The sequence below is a fragment of the Colobus angolensis genome, unplaced genomic scaffold (genome assembly GCF_000951035.1).
Source record: "Colobus angolensis palliatus isolate OR3802 unplaced genomic scaffold, Cang.pa_1.0 Scaffold522, whole genome shotgun sequence".
Lineage (NCBI taxonomy): Eukaryota > Metazoa > Chordata > Mammalia > Primates > Cercopithecidae > Colobus > Colobus angolensis.
Genome location: NW_012118733.1, coordinates 20,474 through 45,782, shown reverse-complemented (window position 1 = coordinate 45,782; position 25,309 = coordinate 20,474). Strand labels below are relative to the sequence as shown.

Sequence of the window (25,309 nt, the reverse complement as noted above, 5' to 3'; positions counted from 1 at the left end):
GTGAACATACAATGGTTTTGCTTTGATAACTGGTTTAAATATCCTATTTGTTGTTGAAACTTCTGTGACAGTGAAGCCTTTTGTCTTTATTTTTCAATCGGAAAATCTTTCTTGCCCACTTGAAAAGACTGAGTCTGGGATCAATCCCTGACCCCGCTTCCTTCCTGAATCTCTTAGTGTGTAGTATACAGCTGGGCATATGGTAATCTGAGGGACGGGATTGTACTCATAGAGCTATGCTTGACGCCTAGGACTTTAGGTGGCTTATATATTTTTGATGAAAACTTTTGATTTTATTCTCATTTATTCCATTTCTGTTTCAGTGTCCTGGGTCATGAAGCTTAATCCACAACAATCTCCCTTATATGTGAGTAGATCATGAGATTTCTTTTCATTTTGTATTTATCCGTTCTGTTTACTTGTTACAATAAGCTCCCACTCTCACGTGATAGATTCTCAGGGAAAATTTTAACCATATATGCACGAATATATTTGTGTAAGACACTTCAGAAATTGAGTTTGATTTAGTAAATACTAAATGGCTAATCTGTGTATGGAACTGAAAACAAATAATACCTGTAAGACTTGAGAGTTAATTTAGTTCAGGGCGATAGTATGCACATATGAAACAAATTGTCCTACCAAACAGTACTGTAGCTTCTTATTTTTTTACCAGCAATGCATTCCTGTAAAAGTAGTGTGGAGATCCTCCTACTACCACTGTGATTTACCTTATGTTGCAAGTAGGTGGAACTATGTCATTGGCAAGAGTGCTGTTTTCTTTAGGACTCTGGGTGAAAGCTGATATATCATCTCCCTAAAGTGAGGGACTTTGAAGATAAAATTGATGAATGATCGAATCAAGGCTGGAAAAGGTTGGCTGTAGGCGACTATTCTTTATTATTGTAAGAGTGAATTAGTTGGATTTGGGTGGTGAAAAGTGCCTGTTTGATGAGAAGCCAGCTTCGGGTTGTGGATGGTTAGGGCTGTGAGAGGCCAGTAGTTGCTGGGTTGCTATGATCTGGAGAGGGTGAGAAAATATATTTGTAATAGGACTTGATTCCGGCCTTGAAGAATATGGATCATTTAGTTGGACAAAATGTCCCCAGAATTAGTTGAAGACCAACGGCAAATGGTCAGGAATGGGAGGCAGTGAACATAGTGTTGGATGAGTAGTCGGGGGATGGTCAGTGGAAACTGGCCCACCCAAGTTTGTGTCAGGTAATAATGGGAGATAAGCCTGAAAAGATGGATAAAGCTCAATTGTGAAGGAAGACAAAAGTGTGAGGATTTTGTTTTGTGACCACTGAGGAGCCATTGATGGTGTTTATTTTGAGCATGCTTTTTCTTTTATGCATTTATACATAAATACATAAACATACTGCTGTATTAATAATAGTCATTTACCTTTCCAACATAAAATGTTCATGTAACTTCTGCGTGGCTGATTTTTATGTTAAATGTAACATGTCAAGAAATATATGTGTGTTTTTAGAAGTTGTCTTATGTGCTCTTTTTCTTTCTAGACTACTTGGAGATAGTTTATGTTTACCAGCGGGTTTGCATATGAACTGAGTACCTTGGGTTATTTATTTTTATTTTTTTTGAGAGAACGGGTCTTGCGCTGTCATCCTCATTGGAGTGCAGTGGAGCGATCATGGCTCGCTGCAGTGATCATAGCTCGCTGCAGCCTTGAAGTCCTGGGCTCAAGCAGTCCTGCTTCAGCCTCCCGAGTGACTGGAAGTACAGATGCATGCCACCACGCCAAGCTAAATTCTCCCTTTAAAAGCGTGTGATTCTTTGTTTTTTCGTGTGTATACAGTTTTGCAATCACCATTGTCTGACCAAAACATTTTCATCACCCCCCGAAAAAAGTGCCATACCCATTAGCAGTCATTCTCCATTCCCTGATCCTCTCAGCCTGTGACAACCACTTATATACTTCCTGTCTTTATTGACATACCTATTCTGGAAAGTTTATATATATATATAAAGTTCATGTATATATAAAATCATGCAATACATGGCCTTTTGTGACTGGCTTCTTTAATTTAGCATAATGTTTTCAAGATTCACCCATGTTAGAGCATGGATCAGTACCTTGTTCTTTTTATTAATGAATGACAGTCCAGTGACTGGACATATCACATTTTACTTATCCATTCACCAGTTGATGGGCAATTGAGTTGTTTCCACTTTTGGTCTATTATGCATAATGCTGCTGTGAACAGCGAGTTCTGGTGAAGACATGTTTTCATTTCTCTTGGGCATATACCTAAGAGTGGAATTGCTTGGGTGTATGATAACTGTATATAACATTTTGAGAAATTGCAAAACTGTTTTCCACAGTGGCTGCACCATTTTACATTCCTACCAGCAGTGTATAAGGACTTCAGTGTTTCCATGTGCTTGTCAACACAAGTTATCTGACTTTCTGATTTATAGGCACCCTAATGAGCGTGAAGTGATACCTCATTGTGGTTTTGATTGCATTTCCCAATGGCGAATGATTTTTAGCTTCTTTTTATGTGCTTATTGGCTGTTTTTCTGTATCTTTGGAGAAGTGTCTGTACAGATCCTTTGCCCATTTTTAAATTGGGTTGTCTTATTGAATTGTAAGGGTTCTTTGTGTATTCTGACTACAGGTACCTTATCAGATACATGATTTGCAAAATTATCTCTCATTCTGTGGGTTGTCATTTCACTTTCTTGATGGTATCCTTTCAAGCAAAATTTTCTATTTTGATAATGTTCTGTTGCTTGTTTTTTTTGGCATCATATCTAAGAACAATTATTTTCATAACCCAAAGTTGCAGAGATTTACTCCTGTTTTCATCTAGGAATTTTATAGGTTTAGCTCTTACATTTAGGTATGTAATGTGAGAGTTCATTTTTGTGTATTTTGTAAGGGAAGAGTCCAACTTTTTCCTTTTGCATGTGGATCTGTAGGTGTTCCAGCACCATTTGTTGAAAAGACTATTCTTTCCCCAATTGAATTGTCTTGGGCATCCTTATTGAAACTGATCATAAATGTGAGGAATTTTTTCTGGACTCTGAATTCGATTCCGTTCATTTAGGTTGTCTTTGATTTCTTTCAACAGTGTTTTGTAGTTTTCATTGTATAAACTTGGTACTTTCTTGCAATTTGTTGCTTATGATTTTATTCATTTTGATGCGATTGTTAATTTTGTTATCTTAATTGTTCAGTTTTTGATTGTTCATTGATATAGAAATATCACTGATTTTTGCATACTGATCTCTGAAACTATAGCCTTGTTTCAGAGGTCAGTTGTAAACTATAATCTGGCTTGTTTGTTTGCTTAGGTGGATGCCTTCTGTGTACAGGATCAAGTAATTGGAGATTGTTTTCTTCCTTTCCAGTCTGGATATTTTATTTCTTTTTCTTGCCTAAAATTGCCTTGGGAATCTGTGGTGAGCGCAGACATCCTTGTCTTGTTACTGATTTTAAAGAGAAAGCATCCAAGTTTCACCATTAAGTATGATGTTGTTAGGTGTGGGTTTTTCACAGGTACCTTTTGTTAGATGAGGACGTTCCCTTCTATTCCTAGTTTGACTATTTTTATGATGAAAACATTTTGGATTTTGTCAGGTGATCTTTCTGTGTTGACATGGCCATGTGGGTTTTTTCCTTTCATTAATGTGATATATTAACATTGACTGAATTAAATAGTTTTTATTTATTTAAAGAGATGGGGCCTTGCTCTGTCACCCAGGCTGGAGTGCAGTGACATGATCATAGGTCACAGCATCGTGGAACTCCTGGGCTTAAGGGATCATCCCACCTCAGCCTCCTGAGCAGCCAGGACTACAGGTGTGCGCCACCATGCCTGGATATTTATTTGTGTATTTATTGAGACAGGGTCTTCCATGACTCCCTGTAGCTGCGATCTCCTAGGCTCAAGTGATCTTCCCACCTCAGCCTTCTGAGTAGCTGGAACCACAGGCATGTGCAACCATGCCCAGCTATATTTTATTTATTTTTTGTAGAGACGAGATCTGACTATGCTGCCCAGGCTGGGCTCAGGTTATCCTTCCAGCTTGGCCTCCCAAAGTGCCAGGATTACAGTATGAGCCTTCATGCCCGGCCTACCTTTATTTTTAGAGATAAGGTCTTGCTCTGTTGCCAGGCTACCTTGGTTGAATGTTAAGCCCACCTGGCATTCCTGAGATAAGTATCATTTGATCATGCCGCACAATCTTTTTTATATGTTGCTGGATTCATTTTAATAGTATTTTGAGGACTTTTGTGTCTATACATAGAGATATATTCTGTAGTTTTCTTGTGATGTCTTTGGTTTTGGTTATTAAAGGTTTTTGATTAGGGAACTGTTGTAAACAAGTAGTTGTGTTATGCAGAAGGATGGCTCCCCCAAATTTATTCACTTCTTAATCCCTAGAACCTGTGACTATTTACCTTACATGGCAAAAGGAACTCTTCATACTTGATTAAGTTAAGGATCTTAAGATGAGAGGTTATTCTGAAATATCTGAGTGTCCCAGTGTAATTACAGGGGTTCTCATGAGAGAGAGAGGGAGTATCAGGAGAGGCAGTGGTCAGAGTCAGAGATTTGAGGATGCTACACTGCTGGCTTAGAACATGGAAGAAGGAGACCATGAGCAATGGAATGCAGCTCTAGAAGCTGGAAATGGCAAAAGAACACTTTCTCCACACAGAGACTCTAGAAGGAACACAGCCCTGTCAGCGCCGTGAATTTTAAACAAATGAAAGTCATTTCGGACTTCTGACTTCCAGAAATGATAATATGATAATAAATTTGTGTTGTCTTAAGCCACTGAGTTTGTAATAATTTGTTGTAACAGCAATATGAAACTAATAGAATAGTAGTTTGGGAAAATTAGTGATAAAGGATAATTGGCAAGGAGAGGATAAGTGCAGTTGGATCAGTTTGAGTTCTCTGTATGTTTTACTGTCAGTGTTTTGTAACATTTTAGTTTTTCCTAAAACCAAAGGATTGATTGACCTTCAAAAGGCAGCTCCTTTTTGATGTCAGTCTGTAACCTTTTATCAAAGCAATATTTTCCCCAAATAGGGTTGACAAGAAGACATTCTAAATTATCTCCTAATAAGTTGTTTTGACTTCGGATGTTGAAATTGCAGGCCCATCTCCCACCCATCTCTGTTTTCTCACCTTTTTTGTATGTTTTATAATAAGTCTTACATTGACTTATTATAATAAGTAAATTATCAGTGGTTAGTGTATGTGTCTGTCTGTCCTTCCCTCTTTCCCCCAACCCCCTCCCTCTCCTTCCCCACTCTGAGTGTGTGTGTGTCTCTCTGTGTGTGTAATTACAAAGAAGTTGTAAAGGCCTTTTAAAGTAGTTATGATGTGATTTCCCTTCCTTTTAAAAAATAAAATATGTTAAGCATAAGTAGTAACATCTTAGAGGGCAGATAGGTGGAGACTTTGACTTTCTACTTTATCTTTGAATCGTTTAAATGTTTACAGTGAGCATATTATTTGTATGATACATAGTAATTTTTGATGAAAACATTTTGAAGGCTGAAAAGAATGTCATGTCTTTTGAGAATAAACCTATCTTTGTGCTAATTAACACTGGAGGTCAGCCAAGGCTTTATAATAAAATATTGGATTCAAAACACTTATGAAAGTGGCTAGTTGAAGAATATAATTTGCTTTGAAACATATCTTGAAATGCAATTATATTTCTAATAATGAAAGGTGTGGTTTTAGTCATAAGTGAAAATAAAATATCCCATTATTATCCCTTCATAGAAAACAAATACAACCCTAAATGACATTTTAATTAACCAGTGATTTTCCTCTAAAGCTGAGATTTTTTTTAAGACCTAGGTAGGATTGGCAAATAGTGTACAGAAATCTGGACATAATTTGAAGATGATTGTTTGGGTGTGGGATAGAGGCATAGAGTACTGTTTTACTATGTTCATTTTTATTAATGAAACTGTGAATTTAGACCAAGTAGTGATTTCAGAGTGGAAGATGGAACAAGATGTTTAGTGGGTTTTGTATACTATTTTTGTAAAAGGTTTTGATGCAGAATCTTTCATAAAATGAAATCTTTTTTCAACATGGCTGTTATTTACTTTTAGAATTCATGGAAAGGTTTCTTGTCTGAAGAACTACAAACCTTTATTGACTCCAAATTTGACTCAGCTCTTTTATATTTTCCTTTTCTTTCTCACTGATAAGGGAAGGTACTTTATAAAGTAGATTCTTCATTAAAAAAGAAAAAAAGACTATATTTACCTGGTCAGAAGTTGTTTTGGGTTTAAAGAAAAAAATTGTAGCCCAGGTTGCAACAGATGGTCTGATAGTTATAATGTGTTACGTCTTGTTTGTTTGTTTGTTTGTTTTTGTTTTGAGACAGAGTCTTACTCTTTTGTCCAGACTGAAGTACAGTGGCACAATCACAGCTTAGTGTAGGCTTGACCTCCCAGGCTCAAGTGATCCTTCTACTTCAGCCTCCAGGAAGCTTGAGCTTCCCTTCTTCTAACCTTTGATGAAAGTGTGGTCTCTCTCTGGGCTGGTGGTGGTGAACTGAAATTCAAGGGGTGGTATCTGTGCCAAGAGGCCTTTAGTCCAAAGGAAACAGAAAGTGGAGGATAGACCAAGTATATAGTTCTTGAGAAACAGATCTTTTGTTTTGAATGAGGAATGTCAGCAGTGGAGGGTGGATAGGGCAACCCATACAGCATTTGGTAAGGAGATAAGCCGACATCTTTCTGAGGGGCAGTTTGGAATCTTCACAAGGCCATGGGGAGGCATTTAGTCCATGACAACTGAGTCTCTAGGACTAATTTGCTTAGGTGGGTTTTCAGAGTCTGATTCATTCTTTCTCCTCTTGCTGATGAAGGTGGGTGCCAGGGGTTATGGTAGTCCCATGTTATATCTAGAACTTGGGCTAGTTTCTTAACAACATGTGCAGTGAAATGAGTCCCATGTCTGAATCAATGTCTTCTATTAATCCAAACCTGGGTATAATATTTTCAGTTAATGGCTTGACTACATTACTAGCAATTGCACTTGAAAAGGTAGTAGCTTCTACCCAATGAGTAAGGTGATCTATCACTAGTAAATATTTTAAGTGACCGATTGGGGGCATTTTTGTGTAATCAATTTGGACACTTTGGAACAGCCTTAATCCTGGATTTCTCCCTCCAACAGATGGCTTTCTGAGGGTCTGCTTATTAGTCTTCTTACATTCTAGGCGACTATCTGTAACTTGTCTTTCCACAGTATAAATTCCTATACATCTGTAGACCCCGAGGACTGCATCACACATAGCTTGAAGTCCCTAAGGAGTCCCTTGATGCAGATGAGAGAGAATTTCCCTCACGCGGGGTTTGGATAACATTTCTTTTTGGTCTGGTGACACCCATTTCCCTTCTGAATTTTCTTTGCCTCCTCTTTTTATTAATTTTTCCTTTTCAGCGGGAGAAAAGATGGGGACTGCAGTCAGGGGAGGAAGGCAAGGGCCTAAGTGAAAAACAGGTGTTTTCAGAGGAAATGGCAGCTTGTTTGGCTATTTAATCTGCTGGGTTATTCCTTCCGCTTTGAAAAGAAACACATTTCTGATGTCCTGGAGCATGGACAATAGCTATTTCTTTCTTTCTTTATTTATTTATTTTTTTTTTGGAGATGGAGTCTCGCTCTGTCACCCAGGCTGGAGTGCAGTGGCCGGATCTCAGCTCACTGCAAGCTCCGCCTCCTGGGTTTACACCATTCTCCTGCCTCAGCCTCCCAAGTAGCTGGGACTACAGGCGCCAGCCACCTCGCCCGGCTAGTTTTTTGTATTTTTTAGTAGAGACGGCCAGGATGGTCTCGATCTCCTGACCTTGTGATCCACCCATCTCAGCCTCCCAAAGTGCTGGGATTACAGGCTTGAGCCACCGCGCCCGGCCTTAATAGCTATTTCTTTTGGCAGCTGGAGGTTATCTAATACTTGGGTGATTAATTCTTTGTGGACCAGGTCTTGGCCTTTGCTATTAATAAGACCTCGTTCAGTCCAAATTTTTCCAAAGCTGTGAGCTACCCCAAAGGTGTACTTGGAATCAGTATAAATAGTCCCTTCTTGGTTTTGCAGGTGCTTTAAGGCTTGATTTAATGCAAACAGGTCACATGTTTGGGCAGACCAATTATTGGGCAGTCTTCCTGACTTTACTTCTTCAAGTGCCTCCCCATCGACTACTGGGTACCTATTATGCCTTTTTCCTTCAATTACTTGGGAAGAGCCATCTATAAATAAGTGCTGCCCTGTTTTGTAAGGGGTCTCTCTTAAATCAGGCCTAACTTTTGTATGATAATCAATTAAATCCAAGCACTCATGCTCAGGTCTCTTTAGATTAGGACCTCCAGTCAGGAAACCTGCTGCGTTAAGTGAATTATCAGTGGTTAGTGTTAAATCATCTCTTTCTAATAGGATAGCTTCACACTTTAAAATTCTCAAGTCAGTAAGCCACCTTCTTGCCTTTTGATTTAAGATCGTTCTAACCTGATGGGGCATGCTTACAACTGACTTTCCCCCCAAAGGTTAGTTTTCTGCTTTCTTCAGTTCACAAGGTGGTAGCTGCAATGGATTGAAACATTCAGGCCATCCACAGGTTATAGGATCTAAAACTTTTGATAGGAAAGCCATGGGTTGCTGGTGACCTCCGTGTTCTTGGGTAAGGACCCCTAAAGCTACCCCCTTGTTTATGTTAACAGAAGGTGAAATGGCTTCTCTAGGGAAGGCAAAGCTAAAACAGGGGCAGTTATAAGCAGCTGTTTTAGCTCCTCAACCTGGTGGACTTCAGAAGTCCACAGGCGAGGGTCAGGCTTTTCTTGGGTAGGTTTTAGGTAGAGAGGCTTTGTGAGTAGTGCATATGAGTCAATCCATAAACTGCAATGTCCAGCTATCCCTAGGAATTTTGTGAGTTCTTGTTTAGTCTTAGGCAAAGGTATTGATACAATCCCTTCTACTCTCTTGGGGCCTATCTTTCGTTTGCCCTTAGTTATTAAGTGTCCTAGGTATTTAACTTCAGGCTCTACAAATTGAAACTTTCCCTTAGAAACCCGTAGCCCTTCTCCTTGCAAATGGTTAAGGATATGGATGGAGAAAGCAGATACCTTTTCTATAGCCTAATGAGACATTAATAGGTCATCTACGTACTGGAGCAGACATATACAGTTTGATATAAACTTGTTCTAACACTTGATCTAGAATTTGACCAAAAAGATGAGGGGAATCTGTGAAGCCTTGAGGTAGAACTGTCTATCAATACTGTTGCTTTCATCCAGAATGGAGATCTTCCCATTCAAAAGCAGAAATGTCTCAGCTGTCCTCAGCCAAGGAGCATGCTCAAAAGGCATCTTTTAAATCTATTACTGTAAACCATTGATGTTCATATGGTATTTTACTGAGAATGGTTTAAGGATTAGGGACAAGAGGGTGGGTAGTCTGGACTGTCTGGGTCATGGCCCAGAGGTCTTAACGCTAGTTGATATGACCTATCTGGTTTCTTCACAGGCAGTATTGGGGTGTTATAAGGGGACCTACAGGGTTCAAGGAGCCCACCCTTGATGAGGCTTTCAATGACAGGTTTTAGGCCTATTCTGCCTTCTAAAGGAATAGGATATTGCTTTCTTCTTACTATTTCTCCAGGATTTTTAAACTTTATATATATGGGGGGAATTCGGAGTTTTCCCCAATTTCCTTCCCTTGCCCAAACATCAGGATGAATGTATGTTTCGTCTGCAGTGGTGAGCAGGTTTAGTGAAGTGTAGAATCCTTCTGAGACAACATGTAAACCTATACCTAATTTTAACATTAAGTCTCTTCTGAATAGATTAGTTCCTGCCTCTGGAATTAACAAAAATTCAACATTAGCTGAGCAGTTTTTACATCTAATTTCTGTTTCTTCTAAACTTTTTACTTTGATTCCCTCTCCTTTTACCCCTGAGACTACAAGTTCCTTTGAGAATCAGGCTATATTGTAGCGGAAGGTAACAGACAGAGGAGCAGTTGCTCCTGAGTCTACTAAAAAGGTCATAAGTTCAGATTTGGGTCCCACCTCTAAATTTATCAAGGGCTCTTGGTGGGATTCAAGGTAAAAGAGTCAGAGCCCCTAACCCCCCATTCCTCCTTAAAGGTCGTAAGTGGGACAACTTCTCTTTCTGGTTTTAATTCGTGACAGTACCTCTTGAAGTGGCCTACTTTCTCACAATTGAAGCATTCATTCTGTCTCCTCTCTCTAGTTTTGTGTTTCTTGGCTTTGCCTCCTTATGTTCTTCATATGGCTTAGGAAGTGGGGGCTAGGATCTTTATAGGTTTTGGCTCTTGGGAGGCTTTGTTTGGGAGTGTATGGGTCTCCTGGCAACGGAGAGTAATACTGGTGTGTTTTATCCTTTGGGGCCCCCTGTTGGAAGGTGGATAACATAATTTTCATTTTTTTGTCTTGGCTTCTCCTTGTTCCTCCTTACACACACTTTCTGAGCTTCTCTAAGAAAGTTCGTTCATGGGACGGTCCTTCCAGTTTCTATTTTTGTAATTTCCTTGTGTTATCTGGCTGTTAGTAATGAAATGAAGCTTTAACATTCCCTGCCCTAGGGGATCTTCTAAATCTTGGTCAGTTTATTTTCTCATTTGTTCTTTCAATCTGTCTAAAAATTCCATAGGCCCTTCATCTTTCCTTTTTTGTATGTTGAATGCTCGAGTAAGATTTTGGGTTTGGAGTACTGACTCCCGAATCCCCCTTTTTTTTTTTTTTTTTTTTTATCATTTCCCTAAGGTCTTGCATATCCCCTCGGTGGGCTGCATTACTGTTGTCCCACCGGGGTCTTGGTTGGGGAATTTTTGATCTGCTGCATGAACTTTTTTGTCAGGAGGGTGTTCATGTTCCCAGGCTACCATAGCAACTCTAGGGATCATGCTTCTTTCTTCCCCTGAGAGGAGGATGCCTAGGATGGACATTAACTCAGCCCAAGTATATAACTATGGTCCTAGAAATTGGTTAATTTGATCTGTTACTCCATATGAGTAGTCTAATAGTGTGGCTTGAGCTCTGTTTTTAGGTTTCGGACCTCTGAGCTGGTTAAAGGAGCATTTACAAAGCCAATGCTGGCTCCTCCTCCTAGGGATACCTCTCTTAAGGGGAAGAGAGATGGAGCTGATTCTTCCAAGTTAGAGGGGAAGGGGAAGTCCTGAATAGCCTTTTTACATTGCTCTATCTCACGTTGAAGTCCTTTCAGGGAAGGGTACTTAGGCTGGCAGTGAGCAGGCTCTTGGGACGATTCCCAAGAGGCAGGGTTATAAGTAGGGGGAATGATGTGGGTAGGAGAAGGGTCTATGACAACTGCCTCTGCTTGAGGGGGAGGGAGGTTAGGGTTAGGGGTATTGGACGGGGGAAGGTGGTAGAGGAGGTTCCATGTGTTGGTGAGCTGTCTAGGAATAGGGACCTTATCTTTCTCAGAGGAGTTAATTTCTGACTTGCTCCCTCCAATCTTTAGAGAATAAAGAAGGACAGGTCCTTGTCACCAACATAGAGAATAGTCTGTTTCCTCCTAGAAATAGACTATGCGCTCTTGTCATTTACATGTCCTATTAAAAGCTGACAAATCCAATCCTCATCTGACCCAAACTTTGGCCACAAGACTGAGGGCTTGAGGATTGGTTCCTGAGTCCAAATGAAACAACAATATTTTATCATTGGCTGCTTTTTGTTGTATTTAGTCCTTTCATTCTCTTTCCAGTATTTTAGCATAAGCCCTAGGGGACTATCAGGAGGAATGTTAGTGTTGCTAGCTTTATTCTTTTTATCTCCTACCTTACTTGGGGTATTTCCCATCTTAAAAAGAGTTTGGGGTGAGGCTTAATTTCTCCCATTAGAAATTTCTTGCCTTCCCAGTTACCAGAGGTTTGTGTGTGGCTCAGCCTCCCCTACTGGAGATTTCTAACCTTTCCTTTCCTTTCCTAGAGGCTCAACCCCCCTGCTGGAGGTTTCTTGCACTTTTCTCCTTTCACTTTGTCCTTCCCTGGCTGCTTCCCTTGTGGGAACGTTGGGTTCCTCTTAGCAATGGCGGGTTCAGTAGAAACCCCTGACCCGGACTGCTTTACAGAAGGGCTACCTTAAGCAGTAGAAGGTGACCACAGAACCGCAGATCTGGACTGAACACTTGCTTCTCACTCAGTTCTGAATTTCAACACACACTTTCAATCTCCAAGATATCCCAACCACCAAGGAACTATTTTGTTGCTCTTGTGATGTTTCTTACTTTGGTCTGTGCACATGGTTACCTGGTCTCCGCGGTATGTGAGGATCCTTTTCTCTAAGTTGTTGGTCTGTTCCTTTCCACATTGCTGAGAGTCCGGGTTTATTCGTCACACTGGGTGAGTCCTGATCTCTCACCATGAGGCCACCTCAATGAGGCAGTGGGGCACCTCTCCTCACTAGAGGTGACCAGAGACCCTTTCCCTAGAGGAGAACGGGAATCCTGGACAAGCCCCCAGATTGTTAGAAAGAAATGATCAGTGCCGCAAGGAAGAACCAGCACTCAGGCAAAAATTATTTTCTTAGCAAGACAACTTCTGCAAAAGAGTGTTGCTTGGGTTAGTCACAATTGCAAGAGCACACCGAGTGGGTTCTCTCTAGAGCAGGGGTTTTTATCCCTAATGTAGTCCCTACTTCTGTGTCATTCCCCCATGGGCTGGGGTTGGACCACACGATCTAATCGGACCTGATTTGCTATCGCAAGTATTTTCCCTAATAAGAAATGGAGAGGGAATGTGAGTTACAGGTTGAGACTGACGGGAAGAGTTGTTTACAAGGCAGGTAACTGAGCAGATAACTAAGCAGGTAAGTAGGGGTGAGAAGGTACAGGGAAATTGTTCTTAGGAACAAAGAACAAGGAAGTTGAACAAGTTAAACTTTTGAAGAACTTACTGTACCTAATAAGTTTTTTTTGATTGACTAATTAAATGTCTATTCACTTTTGCCAAAAAGTGCCTACCCCAAGGACAAAATACTAAATTTCAGAAAATGTTGGAGCTCTCTCTGAATCTAGGAGGAAGTGAATAGTTTAGCTTTTATTTAGTAGTTAGGACCTTAAGTAAATCACTTTTTTTTAATGTGTTTCTGTATAAAATAGATAATATTTTTTGCCCTGCAAGAGAACATATAGAGGAAAGCTCTTTGGCAACGATACTGTGCTCTATGAATAAAAAAGTGATGATGTCATTTGTGGCTGAATAACACTTTATTTTGAGAATGCTTTATAACAGCTTTTCATGGGAAATAAATCTATGCTGTTAACTTCATCTTGCATTTTTCTTATTTTGCTATGATTAAAAAGTAGTCCAGTCAAACTTGTACAAAGGAAATAAATAAACCTTGACTCAGGAGCCTAGGACTTTTTCTTTGGTTTGCCCTCCTGGGACAGATTACCTTTCCAAATTTAATTTGTGAAGGAGCGTTGGGAAATATCAGAACTCTCATATGAAGCACCTAAGTAGTACTTTTAATAGAGGAGTTATTCAGAAATTATATTAGGCAGATAGAGAGGGTAAGGAGTCTTCAGTAAAGCTTTCCCTTTTAATAGAAACAACTCCCGAAACATTGTGTGATATTGTATGAACAAAGGCCAATCTCATACAGATAACCATTTTAGATCATTGTGGATGTCTATGTATATATTTTTGAGTCTTGCCCTGTTGCCCAGGCTAGAATGCAGTGGTGTGATCATGGCTCACTGCAGCCTCAGTCTCCGGGGATTTGGGTGATCCTCCCACCTCAGCCTCCAGAGTAGTTGGGACTACAGGTGTGTACCACCACACCTGGCTAACTTTTTGTATTTTTTTGTAGAGACAGGGTTTTGCCATGTTGCCTAGGCTTCTTTTTTGATACTCCATCAAAGCTTGGTTTTTCTTGAACTTTGGAAATTTCACCCTTGCATGATATTATAACATCATGCATTGGTCATTTATAAAACAATGGTTCACTGAGATCTTCTACATGTTGATACAATTGATTGTACAGTATCAAAATACATTAATCAGTACCAACATCAATTTCATCAGAATACTTTTGGAAAGCGATGGTGGATATAAGTTTTCTAAAATTCTATTTTTTTGTTCAAAAGCTTCAATTTTATTAGCAATTTTATTATTGAATTTTATTATGGCCTGTCTGTTTTCCTTGAAATGACAGAATCTGATTTTTTAGAAAATGTCTGCCAGAAACTCAAGTTGAAATAACATTGTTTGCCAGTCATCCTTTCAAGTAAAATTGGTTTTCCATTAAAGTGGTTAATTCACTTCATGACTTAGTCACTCAAGGGCTTTTTTCCCAGGCAGCCTGTAGGAATGCTCGTGTATACTTCCCATTTCATCATTTGAAATAGTAAGAAGATATATTCAAGGATTAAGATGTAGTAAAATATTCACTGCTTCATCATAAACATTTTTTTTTTTTTAATTTTTGAGACAGGGCCTTGTTCTGTCACCCAGGCTGAAGTGCAGTAGTGTGATCACAGCTCACTGCAGCCTCAACTTTCTGGGCTCAATCAATCCTCCTGCCTCAGCCTTCCAAGTATCTGAGACTACAGGCATGCAGCCACTGTGTTCAGCTAATTTTTGTATTTTTTGTGGAGATGGGGTTTCACCAGGCTGCCCAGGCAGGTCTTGACCTCCTGGGCTCAAGTGATCCCCCTGCCTGGGCCTTCCAAAGTGCTGGAATTACAGACATGAGCCAAAATTCCCAGCCTTATCATAGATGTTCTTAAATGAAACTGACCTTTTGTTGCTCTTCCTTTTTCTTTTTATTTTTGGAGATGGAGTTTTGCTCTGTTGCCCAGTCTGGAGTTACATAGGCGCGATTTCAGCTCAAGGCAACCTCTGCCTCCCAGGTTCAAGTGATTCTCCTGCCTCAGCCTCCCAAGTAGCTGGGACTACAGGCATGCACCACCACACCGAGCTAATTTTTATATTTTTAGTAGAGATGGGGTTTCACCATGTTGGCCAAGCTGGTCTCAAACTCCTGACCTCAGGTAATCCGTCTGCCTCAGCCTTCCAAAGCACTGGGATTACAGGCGTGAGCCACCCTGCCCCGCCCGCTGTTCCTTTTTAAACATTTCCTGTGCATGGTGAAGAATGCCATGACTACTAGTAGTTTGGTGTTACTGCCTTTGTTTGTGCTAAAGTACCAGTATTTTTACCCACTATTGTATTTGCATACTTACAGCTAATGTCACCATGTTATTATTCCTGTGACATATTGTTATTATGTCACAATAGTTTGGACCTGGGGGTCTGAGGGCCGCACTTTGGGAACCACTGAAATAGGTACTTAGACCTACTATATATCGTATCTTTTCATCTGCAAGCGTTTTAAAAACTTGATTTCAGTTAATTTTTTTTGTAATTTTTAAAATATGGTTTTGAGGGGTTTCAGTCCAGAGCAACAACATGTATTTTATTTTGCTTATGCTGAAGTTTACTAGACAGATACTAACCTAACAGAATGAGGTCCTAAATTGAATTGTAATTTCGTTAGCCAAAATAAAAAAGCCCCAAAATCAAAAGCGTAAAAATGATCCATATGGTGTATTCTCAGTGTATGCTGAAGAATTTATAGAAGAAAATGCGATACTCAGTAAGTGGTGCTCTTTAAGAGTAGGATTGGCTGGGCGCGGTGGCTCGCGCCTATAATCCCAACACTTTGGGAGGCCGAGGTGGGCGAATCGTCTGAGATTGGGAGTTCTAGACCAGCCTGACCAACATGGGGAAACCCCGTCTCTACTAAAAATACAAAATTAGCCGGGCATGATGGCACATGTCTGTAATCCCAGCTACTCAGGAAGGCTGAGGCAGGAGAATTGCTTGAACCTGAGAGGTACAGGTTGTGGTGAGCTGAGATTGTGCCACTGCACTCCAGCCTGGGCAAGAAGAACGAAACTCGGTCTCAAAAAAAACCAAACAAAGGAAAAAAAAAAGAATAGGATTAATTCTGAAGACTTTCTTTTAGCCTGTAAAGAGATTTGGAACACAGTAAGAGAGGAATGAGAAGAATGATAATAGTAAAATAAATCATTATTGAAGAGATATACTGTTAATGATGTTCTCCTTCAATACAACTTTTTTCTTTTTCTTTGATTTTATTTATTTATTTATTTTTGAGACAGAATCTTGCTCTATCTATCGCCAGGCTGGAGTGCAGTGGCACATCTCAGCTCACTGAAACCTCTGCCTCCCGGGTTCAAGCGATTCCCCTGCCTCAGCCTCCTGAGTAGCTGAAACTACAGACGTGCGCCACCACACCTGGCTATTATTTTTTTAAATTTTGGTAGAGACAGAGTTTCACCATGTTGGCCAGGATGGTCTCGATCTCCTGACCTTGTGGTCCACCTGCCTTGGCCTCCCAAGGTGCTAGGATTGCAGGCATGAGGGACCATGTCCAGCCATCTGGTTTTTCTTTTTCTTTCTTTGTTTTTTGAGATGGAGTCTCGCTCTGTCACCAGGCTGGAGTGCAGTGGCGCGACCTCAGCTCACTGCATGCTCTGCCTCCTGGCTTCACTCCATTCTCCTGCCTCAGCCTCCCGAGTAGCTGGGACTGCAGGCACCCGCCACCATGCCCGGCTAATTTTTTTGTATTTTTTTTAGTAGCAATGGGGTTTCATCCTGTTAGCCAGGATGGTCTCAATCTCCTGACCTCGTTATCCGCCCGCCTTGGCCTCCCAAAGTGCTGGGATTACAGGCGTGAGCCACCGCACCTGGCCCATCTTGTTTTTCTTAAAAGTTGTTTGTGCAAAATTGTTTTCCATGACTTGAACCTAGTTATTCTGAAGCTAATAGATAATAATAATGGCTTTTCCCCAATTTATAATAGAAAGCAGTACAACGTAATGTTTGTTAGTGGGTGAAAGCACATAATGCTTAGTTCATTAGCTTTTTAAAAAAATCACATGTAATTGTATTCCAACAATATTATGTATAGTAATGGCATTTATTGGTATTACTTGGTTCATGTGATAGAATAAAATGTTAGAATTTTATGGTGTTTGAATTAGTTATCTATTGCTCTGTAACACATTTAGCAGCTTAAAACAATAAATGTTATCTCACAGTTTCTGTGGGTCAGGAGTCTGTGCAGTTTACCTTGGATTCACTGGCTTGGCCTCTCACCAGGCAGTGAAGGTGTTGGAGGTGGCTGTGATCATCCCAAGGCAGGATAGGGAGAGAATCCGTCTCCAGGCTCACGTTGGCAGGATTCATCTCAGAGGCTGTTGGACTGGGCCTCCTTTTCTAGATGGCTACTGGTCAGAGGCCTTTTGCAATACCTTGCCATGTGGGCCCCTCCATAGGGCACCTCATCACATGGCAACTGGCTTCCATCAGAGGGAGCAATGGAAAGAGCAGGAGAAGGGTGACCAAGGCAGGCATCATAGTCTGCTTGTAGCCTCACCTCAGAAGTGATGTTATTACTTTTGCTGTATTCTCTTTGTTAGAAGTGAGTCACTAGGTCCAGGGGTGGAAGTTTTACAAGGGTGTGAATGGCAGGAGGTAAGGGTGATCAGGGCCATTTTAGAGGCTGCCTACCAGTGTTGAAGAAAATTGTTGACTTCTATGAGCTGTAGCAGCAGACAGTGCTATGCAAGGAGAATGGCTGTCTTAGAAGTCCAGCGCCTCATATGAGTTTTAATGTGTTGCCTTTTCCCCCGAAACATTTTGTTTAAATCCATGGTCATCTTGCCATTTAGTGGTGTGGTTTAATTGCATATTTGGGTTAGTCTGTATGTAAACATTTAACACACGTGTCTCTGTGCTAAACAGGAATCCTATTCATCTTCTTCACCACTATGGTTTGTGGACTCTGTTGAGCCAAATCTGACATCAGTTCTGGAATGTGTAGAAGATACTAAGAACAACAATTCGGTGAGGAAAGAAGCCAAGCTATTTTCTCTTTTCCTCATGAACATTATATTTACAAATTAAATGTTAAGTGATAATATGATATAAAAGCATGATTAATAACTATAATCTTAGAGGAATTGAAGTCTGGGTATTTTAAGTCCTGCAAATCTTATTTACTACCTGGTTTCTCTTTATTATTTCCCACATGTATAATCTTAGTTTAGATTAGGAATTCAGGATCTCTTTTTCCCTGAATTCTAACCATTAAGCCAACCAAGCGTTTTGGGTAGTGACCAGTAGCCGAGGTGGGAAGTAGAAAAAAGACCAAGGTGGAAGTGAAGGCAGAGATGGGGAGAATGACACCAGAACTAGTGGGAGGGAATTGCCTTTTCTTTCAAGGGTCTGTAAGTCTGCAGTAAAAGTCAAAGGTATTCAAATAGGAAGTTTTGTTTTTGTCTTTAGTATATAAAGAAGTATAACTTCCCATTTTGCAAAAAACTTTAGAAACCTTTTTTTCTTGATTATAAAACTTATAAAGAACCATTATTGAGACCACTAGTAAAATATAAAAAAATTAAAATCTCATGTAATTTCTCTACCTAATATAACCACTGTTGACATGATGGCTAGTTTCTATCAGTATATATTTGTTTGTTTGTTTGTTATCAAAGTACATATACCCCTACAGATATGTTTAAATAGTTGAGGTCATATTCTATAAATAGCCGGGTGCTGTGGGCTCACGCTTATAATCCTAGCACTTTGGGAGGCCGAGGCCGGCAGATCACGAGGTCAGGAGTTTGAGACCAGCCTCACCAATATGGTGAAACCTCATCTCTACTAAAAATACAAAAAGCAGCCGGTAGTGGTGGCGGGTGCCTGTAGTCCCAGCTACTTGGCAGGCTGGGACAGGAGCATCGCTTGAACCCAGGAGGCAGAGGTTTCAGTGAGCCGAGATCGCGCCACTGCACTCCAGCCTGGGGGACAGAGCAAGACTCCATCTAAATAAATAAATAAATACACATATACACACACACATAGATATACACCTACACATGGCCGATCGCCTCGCCTCTAGCGCTGGGAATCAGTCACCGTGCTGTCCTTGTGGAGTCTTGTGGCCCAACAAGAGGAAGCTCTCCCCTGACTTTGTCCCTCCAAAGTGCGCCATCTCCGGTGAGCCTCCCTGTCATGTCTGGCCTGTGGACAGCCAGCCCCTGCCATCCCCCTCACCGCCCCCAAGCATGGGGGTGCTGTGTAGGCAGCCGTGTGGCCTGACAGTCTCTACCAGTCCTGCTGTCCCTTGATTGAGAATCAGACCCATTTCTGGATGACAGATAATGTGTCCTCTGCTGGCTGTGTTCTCTGTGGAACTCGGGAGGGGAAAGGCCAAACCATTTCTAGGATGCTGTTGGGAGCGGTGAAAAGGTCACACCCTTTCCAAGGGGCACTTTTCCTGGAAAGCCCCTGGAGCTTAGCTGGCTCTTATCCTGTGATAAGCCAGAAGCTCTAGGGGATGAGGGAGCAGAAACCCTCCTCACCCCACCCAGTGGGGTCCTGTATACCTCTGCCACTCTCTCACTTGGACTTGCTGCTGTCCTGAGACTGCCTCTTCCTCCCTCTCTGTGACTCTACACCACCATCACCTCCTCCAGGAAGTCTTCTGGATTGACTCCTAGCTTATTAAATCTTTATCCTGCAGACCCTCTCCATTCAAAGCCCCTCTTTAACTGCCCCTGCCCATCACCACCTCCAAGACAGAATTTCTGGGTTCTTGCAACTGCAGCCCCTCAGAGAGTGTAAGAGGGGCAGAAAAAGGAGATCAGAAGGTGGGGGAAGCGGTGTTGTCAGAGTTTCCAAAGCCCTGGCCAGCAAGGCCTCAGAGGCCTCTGTTGGGGTGGGGTCCTGACGGGCTGTGCAATCCAGCAGCACAAGGCAGCCTCTGTGAGCCCCTCCCACTCAGCCCCACGGGAAGCAGCAGGGCCCAGCCCCTCAGTGGACCCATTCAGACCCCAGCGCTCTGGAAAGTACCTCTGTTTCTTGCCACCGTTCCACTCTGGCCAAACAGGCTCTTCTCTCTTCTGCTGGGAGGGGGCTGCAGGCAGATGGTTCAGTGGTTAGAGCCAACCGTCTCCTTCAGTTCCTGTTTGGCCCAGATTCCTGACGTTGACCATGCCCTAGTGGGTGTACGTATACCTGTAGTGCAAGGGTGGTGTGATGGTTAATACTGAGTGTCAACTTGATTGGGTTGAAGGCTGCAAAGTATTGATCCCTTGGGTGTGTCTGTGAGGGTGTTGTAAAAGGAGATTAACATTTGAGTCAGTGGGCTGGGGAAGGCAAACCCACCCGTAATACTGGTGGGCACCATCTAATGAGCTGCCAGTGAATATAAAGCAGGCAGAAAAATGTGAAAAGGCAAGAGTGGACCAGCCTCCCAGCCTACATCTTTCTCCCCTGCTGGATGCTTCCTGCCCTCTAACATCGGACTCCCAAGTTCTTGAGTTTTGAGACTTGGGCTGGCTCTTCTTGCTCCTCAAACTTGCAGACAGCCTATTGTGGGACCATGTGATTGTGTAAGTTAATATTTAATAAACTCCCCTTTCTATCTGTCTGTCTGTCTGTCTATCTATCTATCTATCTATCTATCTATCTATCTATCTATCTATCTATCTCTATACCTATTTCTATATATCTCTTATTCTGTCCCTCTAGGGAACCCTAACACAGGTGGGTGGGCACAGGGAGATGTGTCCCCTTCCCCGTGGGTGCTGGGTAGGTAAATGTTTAGCAGTGGGCTTTCTTGGGGAGAGGGAACCCTGATTTTCGATATTTGCCTCTTTGCCTGGTATAAATATTCCCGCTGTGGGCAGTAACACCTGGCTCTCAAAATTCCTGAAAATGCAGCAGTTGTCTCCTGGCAGCTGCTGTGAGCTATTCCAGCCGGTGACGGTGGTGGCTTCATCCTGCAGGGCCACGTGCCCCCACCCCTTGTGCTATGGCCTCCCTCACTTTAGTGTGCTGTGTTTCGCTCTTAGGAATCAATGTCTTTGCAGATAAGGCACCCCAGTAGGTGGCCGCCACCTGCAGTTCCCTGGTCTGTCTCTTGCTGGCACCAAGCTGTGCTGTGCCTGCTGAGCCTGCTGGGCCACCCCCGCGCAGATGGTCTGCGGGGCTTACTTGATTCCCTTAGCTTCCCAGACAAGGTGCTGGTGTTGCCAGCAGTGCTGGCAGGAGGAGGGGATAACTACAGGGGATTTAACTCAGCCCGAGGGTCTCTTACAGGATCTTTCCTGGACATCTCTCCAGGTGGGGCCAGCTGCCCTTAGGGCGTAGAAATCTCCAACTCCTCCAATGGCTGAAGCTACTTCCTCGAACAGATGGCAGCTGGCTTAGGCTGGCCAGGTCCCGGCACATGTGAGGCCAGTACTGGATCACCCTATCAAGGCCATCAGCCTGTGCTTGTTCTTGGGGTTTGAGGGAAACTCAACAGGGATGAATCAAGGTTTTTAACCTATATTTGTCTGCCCCCTAGCCCTGGACATCTGCAGGCAAAGTCGAAGTTGTATTTGGCTCTTATCACCACAAAAGGCATAGACCAGAAATTATGGCAGCAGGTTGGAAGTCAGGGAGGCTGATTTGGGGAAACTGCCTGGAGGAAGCAGCAACTCAAAAGAGGAGGAGTCCCAGTGTGGGACAGAACGGGCCTTGCATGGGAACCACTAACCCCAGGCAACCCCAGACATGGCCTTCTGCCTAGTGAGGCCCTCTCTGGCCTGCCCTGCATACCCTCAGCCCCTCCTAGGCCCTCTCTTCAGCCTCAGCCTGAGTGGTGGCCTGGGGCAGTTGGGAGCTCAGCTGTTCTCATTCCTGGTTCCTTGGCCATGGTGGAAACAATGGGGCTGGATCTGACTGCTCAGTGGGGACTGTGAATAGCTCTCCAGCAGAAAGCAGTAGCAGGGTTAATGGAGGAAGTGTGGGCCCACTTTGGTTTGACACTGCATATGGTCCCCATCTGGCCTCAGGGCCTTTGCTCCTTGGCAAACTGAGGCCAGTAAGCTCCCGCCCCCACCCTCAATGGCAGCTGAAAGAATGACCTGATAGAGAAGTGGGGATAGGTGGGCTGCACTGAAACCATCCCCAGATCCCAGCCATGGCCCCAGCCAATCCGTGGAAGCAGGGCATGGCACGGCAGGTGCTGCACAGGAGCCCAAGCACAAGGGCACTTAGGAGAACCAATATCAGCAGGAATCAGTCTGGACTGGGGGTGATTCTCCAGAAACTCCATTCCTCGGGGCTGTGACCACCAAGCCAGGTGATCAGGCCAGTGATGTTTCCCTTTGGGCTGGGTCAGGGAGCCAGACCTGGGAGGGAGACTCCTCTGGGGCCCAGGGGAGGTGAGTCAGAGCTGGCGGAGGCCTCTGGCTCCAGGAATCTCTAAGGAGGAGAACTGAGTTGCTGGGAATTTCTGGGTCTGACCTCCTGCAAAGTCAAGATCTGGACTGGACACAAGGTGAGGCTGTGCCTTCTGGTGCCAGGACCAAGGAAATGCTGGGATCTGGGCAGTGCTCAGAGGCAGCACCATATAGCAGAACCATGAGGGTGCACCAGCATGAACCCCTTTCTGCAACCCACCCGTCCCTGTCTGTGGCACCTCGCCTCCTCCAGGCAAGAATCTGAGCCTTGACCAGAGCTCCCTCTCTCACACAGCTTCCTTCTTCGGTGAGAACCACCTGGAGGTGTCTGTGGCCACGGCTCTGACCGACATAGACCTACAGCTGCAGTTCTCCACATCCCACCCTGAAGCCCTCCTTCTCCTGGCAGCAGGCCCAGCTGACCACCTCCTGCTGCAGCTCTACTCCGGATGCCTGCAGGTGAGTGACATCCCCCTGGGATGGGGGTGAGATTCCTTCTCTAGCTTTGAACCCCAGCTGGCTGTGTGACTTTGTGTAAGTCACTTTTATCTTGGGGTCTCAAGTTCTCCACCATGGGATGGGCAGCAGCAGCCCAGAAATGGTAAATCCTTCCTGAACTGGCTCTGCCCATCGGCTCCCTCCAACTGTGTTTCCCACCACAAGTCCTCCCTGGCCACTTGTGCTCTGACTGCACTGAACTGCTTTCAGTTCCTGGCCATCTTATGGTCACTTGCTGCCAGGCCTTTGGACACTACACTGCTTCTGCCAGGTGCGTGCCTCACTCATTCCCTGCACCTGCCTAACTCTAGCCTCTCCTTGAAGTTTCAGTGTGAGCATCCCCTCTTCCTGGGCGAGGTCCCCTCCCGAGCCCCCATGACCCCTGTGCATCCCTATGGCACTGCGCCAATTTCTCTGCACTACCACTGTCTGTCCACGACAGTAACAGCACCAGTACTGCCTCAGCTTCATTTTTCCATTTCATCCTTCAAGACACCACAAGCTTTATTATCAAGGAGTCTTGTGGCTCCTTCTTGAGTCTTCCCCCATACCGTGAAGAGTTTAAGAACCCAGGGTCTTAGTCCAAATTTGGGGCAGGCTGGGTGCAGTGACTCATGCCTATAATCCCACCACTTTGGCAGGTCAAGGTGGGAAGATCACTTGAGGCTAGGAGTTCAAGACTGGTCTGAGTCACACAATGAGACCCCATCTCTATTTTAGAAAGAAAAAAACAAAAAAACAAATCTGGGGCAACCATCTCCTTCCACACCCCAGTGAGAAGAGGACTAGGGCTTGGTCAGTCTACTGCTGTCATTGCTGCTCACTGCCACAAGGTGTCACTGTTGAACACCAATGTGGTATAGTCTGGCACTGATGGCTGCTGAGCTCTGCGGGTACAGTGATGCCACACCCCTACAGAGATGCACCGTACCAGGACTCCAAGATCATGGCTCTTACTGTTCTGGTTTTGCAGTTCCCATACTCTGCCAACACCTGTTCTAGCATCTGGGAGCGCCATACCAGAGCCATTTCTGGTGTCATTGTCATAGTGACAGAACTATGTCCTTCATCTGTCCCTGAGATCTCCCTCCACCACAGGTCAGGGAGCTTTTGTTTCCGAACACAGAGCATCTGCCTGGGCTCCCTATCCCTGAACAGTTAGCCTGAGTGACCTTGAAAAACTTTGCCAAACTTAGGGGGACTGATCAAGGGATTCTTAGTTACCTATTATCCCAGGGGTGAAATCTAGATTCCAAGACAGTATTTCTGGCACCTCTCACTCAAGGAAAGAGAAGGAGAATTTAAAAATACAGGTTGGGTTTCTAGAAGAGCATCTTGCTATATGTCAGTTCCTTGTGGGCAAGGAGCACATCTGATTCACATCAGGGTCCCCAGAGCCCATTCAGGTCTGGCCCAGAGTTTCCTTTGGCGAGTGTCTGGAGGATGAATAAAGAGATGGCAGGAAGGCAAAAGGAGTGGCACCAGAGGCCCTTGTCCTAGGTTTTCTGCTCTGGGGCCCCAACTGTGGGGAACCCACTGTGTGTTTTATAAGGGAAATGATGGATTCAAAGTGCTGTCCCCCATCTCCCATTCCCCGTCTCTCCTCAGGTGAAACTTGTCCTGGGCCAGGAGGAGCTGAGGCTGCAGACCCCAGCAGAAATGCTGGTGAGCGACACCATCCCCCACACTACAGTGCTGACTGTCTCAGAGGGCTGGGCCACATTGTCAGTTGATGGGTTTCCGAACGCCTACCTCTGCAGTCCTGGGAGCCCCCTAGAGGTCCCCTGTGGGCTCTTCGTTGGGAGCATTGGGAGCCTTGGCCTGCCCTACCTGAGGGGAACCAGCTATCCCCTGAGAGATTGCCCCTGTGCAGCCACCCTCAATGGCTGCAGCCTCCTCCGGCCTCTGACCCCCGACGTGTGTGAGGGCTGTGCTGAAGAGTTTTCTGCCGGTGAGGATGTGGCCCTGGGCTTCTCTGGGCCCCACTCTTTAGCTGCCGTCCCTGCCTGGGGCACTCAGGATGAAGGAACCCTGGGGTTGACACTCACCACACAGAGCCAGCAGGCACCCTTAGCCTTCCAGGCAGGGGACCCGCATGGGGACTTCATCCATGTGGATGTATTTGAGGGCCACCTGTGGGCCATGGTCGAGAAGGGTCAGGGTACTGCATTGCTCCTCAGCAGTGTGCCTGTGGCTGACAGGCAGCCCCACAAGATCAGTGTCCACATCAACATTCACCAGCTGGAAATCTCCATGGACCAGTACCCCACATGTACTTCGAACCGAGGAGTCCTCAGCTACCTGGAGCCACGTGGCAGTCTTCTTCTTGGGGGGCTGGTTGCAGAGGCCTCTTGTCACCTCCAGGAATACCGCCTAGACCTGACACGAGCCGCCAATGCCTCCCTGCTGGGATGGCTGCATGGAAGACCTCAGTGTCAATGGCCAGAGGCAGGGGCTGCGGGAAGCCTTATTGACACACAACATGGCGGCTG

At 44.0% G+C, this 25,309-nt stretch overlaps 1 pseudogene; it reads left to right on the top strand.

Annotated features, from left to right (window-relative positions):
• LOC105525228 overlaps positions 1 to 25,309 on the top strand; it is a 46,869-nt pseudogene that overhangs the window by 12,762 nt on the left and 8,798 nt on the right.